Source organism: Mus caroli, unplaced genomic scaffold, assembly GCF_978045245.1.
Source record: "Mus caroli unplaced genomic scaffold, Mus_caroli_1 scaffold_9, whole genome shotgun sequence".
NCBI classification, from domain to species: Eukaryota; Metazoa; Chordata; class Mammalia; order Rodentia; family Muridae; genus Mus; species Mus caroli.
The window spans coordinates 4,455,822-4,459,461 of NW_028227264.1; the positions used below are offsets into that span (position 1 = coordinate 4,455,822).

Here is a 3,640-nt window from a genome sequence, read left to right on the forward strand (position 1 = left end):
GCCCCTTTTCCTCCCCCACTTCTCCCCGGGCCTCCCTGGGCCCACCCGTTTTTTTGTTCCCAACACACCATAACCAAAAGCAACTTGTGTAGTAAAGGATTTATTTGGCTTAAACTTCTGTACCATGCTCCATCACTGAAGGAAGCCAGAACAGAAAATCAAGCAGAGCTGAAACTCTGAGGCAGGAGATGATGTAGACACCATGGAGGAGTGCTGCTTACTAACTTGCTCCTCATTGTTTTGCCCAGCCTGCTTTCTTACAGAACCCAGGACCATCAGGCCAGGGGTGGCACTACCCTCAATAGGCTGGACACTCCACTATCAATCATTAATTCAGAAAATGGATACAGCTCGATCTTATGAAGGCATTTTCTCTATATATCTTTTTGTTTGTTTGTTTGTTTTGTTTTTCGAGACAGGGTTTCTCTGTGTAGCCCTGGCTGTCCTGGAACTCACTCTGTAGACCAGGCTGGCCTCAAACTCAGAAATCCGATTGCCTCTGCCTCCCAAGTGCTGGGATTAAAGGCGTGCGCCACCACCGCCCGGCTATGAAGGCATTTTCTCAATTGAGGTCCCCTCCTTTCAGAGGACTGTGGCTTGTGTCACGTTAACATAAAAGTAGCCAACATAGACTGCATTTTACAGAGTGTTATTAACATCTGTGGAGCAGATTTAACAACGATCAGATTGAAGTAGCAGATCTTAATATTAAGAAGTTAATTAAAATAATAGCGGTCCTGTGCATTTCTTGGCTTTTCATTTTTAAATACTAAAGTGCTCTTCCAACCACAAATTCTTTTATGCCCACTTCTAGAACACTAGATTTACTCCCATTTAATAGCAAAGAAAAGGCATGTGGCGTACAATAATATGAGCCATAAAGCATTCTCTGTGAATAATTGGAAAGTAAGCACAAGGAGCTGGGAGCAGGGAAGACCCAAGGGTTTCATAATAAAGCACGTGTGCAGATCCTGGAGGAAATGTCGGAGAATTTAGAAAGCTAGTCTCAAAGCTGGCTTTGTTCTTCCTGGACCAGCTAGAGAGATACTGGCTGTGTATCACCATGGACAGAACTGAGGCTGTGTAACCTTGACCTAGGAGCAGAAAGGCTTAACTCTGTTGAGTAGCAAGACCAGGTTTCTCTGAGCTTTGGCTACGTCAGGCACTCTGACCTGCATCTCCCAAAGGATGTTAGAAGCAAGGAGACCTCCACTTACAGTTCAGGCTCATGAACAGAATGAGCCTATATTATTCTAGTACATGTTTTACAAAGTCAGATGGATTTTCTCAACATCTTAGAGAAAGAGGAAAGAAAGAACTTCTGGGTTTTTTGTTTTGTTTTGTTTTGCTTTTGTTTTGTTTTTAGAAATGAGCTGTTTTATTACAAAGAGTAATAAAAAAGAAAATATCGCAAAAAGGAAGCTAGGCTAACAACCTCCACCTACAGAATTGGGGGAAGATAGGGCAATGTAAGTTTTTTTGTTTGCCCAAGATGGGTGGGAAGGTATAAACAGAACCAATCTAAAAATGGCTGCTATTACTCAAGCCTGAAAGGGGGCCCTAGGAGACCCAGTGACCCCTTCTAAAAAGTTTAATAGGGGCATCTTAGCAGAGCTCCTAAGCAGGCACTTGGCAGTTCAAGATTTTGTCTTCTGGTGGTTTTCTTTCCACGCAAACAGAGGGGGGCGGGGCAGGATGAACAAGGTTGCTCTGGAAAGAGCCCTCCTAGCACCACTGCCCTGTGCTCTGGTCCCTGGGGATGTTATAGTTAATATATTTTATATAAATATACAGAGGAATAGAAAATATAAAATCTGAGAAGTTGAAGGAAAGTGAGGAGCTTGGGGAGAAGATGGGGCTGCAGACCTTGCTCAGGCCAACTTGACCTCTTCTTTGACTCCTTTGGCTTCTGGCTTCTCCTCTTCTGTGACTTCTTTTTTCTCTTTGGGATCTTCCTCTTTCATCTTCTGTTTTGACTCTTTTAACCTTTTTGAAGTTAGAAGAGTTTTTGTGACCACCTTCGCCCTCCTCATCTGAATCTGAGAATTCTTCCTCACAGGCAGTGCATCTGTCAGAGGAGCAGATGGAGATGTTTGTCAGGGTCTTCCTCATCCTCATTACCACCGTCTTCTGGGATGGCATCCTCAGGTATGGCCTGCATCTGGACCCCAGGGGCATGGGCCAGCATCCTCAAATTCTCAAAGAGCCACTGCTTGATCTTTTCCAGGTACTCGTTAGTGTTCTGGTTGGTCATATTGGAAGGGCTGATGAGAAGCTTGAAATCTGGTCCAAAGTGCTCAAAGTAGTCATTGTACGGCAGCTCATTAGGGATCTCTGTGTCCAGGGCCACAGCTGTTTCGTAAGTCCACCACTGAGTGACATTATGGATGATGGTGTAACCACCTCCTCCCAGCATCAGCATAGGCAAGTTGAAACTCTTCATGAACTCCACACACTTGGTGTGTTCTTTGATGGTCAGACTGAAGCAATCTAACCAATCCCCAGACAGGGAATTTGAGCCACACTGTAAGACCACTGCACTAGGCTGGAACATCTCCATTACTTTGGACATAACTGGCTTAAAGATGGCTTCATAGTACTCATCATCAATGCTGTCTCACAGTAGGTAGTTAACAGTGTAGTACTTGCCTTTGCCAGCCCCAATAATCCGTAGGTCCCCAGTTCCTGGGAAATACTCTCCATATTTATGAAAGGACACAGTCATGGCCTGGTCTGTAGTATAGAAGGCCTCTTCCACGCCATCGCCATGGTGATTATCAATGTCAACATACAGCACCCTCTGCTGATACTTTAGCAGTTCCAGGATGGCCAAGACGACATCATTGACGTAACAGGAGCCAGATGCTTCGGACTTCTTTGCATGGTGCAGGCCCCCAGCCCAGTTCACAGTGATGTCCCTCTGCTGCTTATTAAGCTTCACAGCACTTGCTGCAGAGCCTCCCGTGGACAACTGACAGAACTAAAACAAGCCATCATCAAATACCGGACAGTCCTCACCAACGTTGAATCTCTGCATCTGCTTGCTGTATTCAGACATACTATCTGGGAGAATAGGATGCAATAATTTAATGTAGTCATCACTGTGGTACTTGGTCATTTCCTCAGCATTGGCTTTGTGAGGACGATAGATTTCCATTTTTTCAGTAGAGACCATAGTTGAGCAGCAAATTGTGAGTCATACGAATTAGGTGAGGCTTGATTGGGTGCCCTTGTCCATAATAGTAGTTTCTAACATCCTCGTTGTAGTAGTAACAGACTTTCCTCTTGGTGCCCTGAGTCTGTGCCATCTTGCTCGCCGCCCGGCCCTCCCGTCTGTCTCAGAACTTCTGGATTTATATAATGGGACAAGGAACAGTCTGTTGTTAAGATGCCCACTCCAATATTTTTATTTAGTGTACTTTTTCTATGTATTAAGTGTAAAAATACTTAGAAGGGACCCTGTAAATGCAAATTTTATTATTAAGAAGATGTCAAGCCAGGCAGTGGTGGCACACGCCTTTAATCCCAGCACTCGGGAGGCAGAGGCAGGCGGATTTCTAAGGCCAGCCTGGTCTACAAAGTGAGTTCCAGGAAAGCCAGGGCTACACAGAGAAACCCTGTCTCGAAAAAACCAAATAAA

At 44.8% G+C, this 3,640-nt stretch overlaps 1 pseudogene; it reads right to left on the minus strand.

Annotated features, from left to right (window-relative positions):
- Positions 1-1,871: 1,871 nt before the first annotated feature.
- Positions 1,872-3,308, minus strand: LOC110303518 (histone deacetylase 1 pseudogene; annotated as a pseudogene).
- Positions 3,309-3,640: the final 332 nt, after the last annotated feature.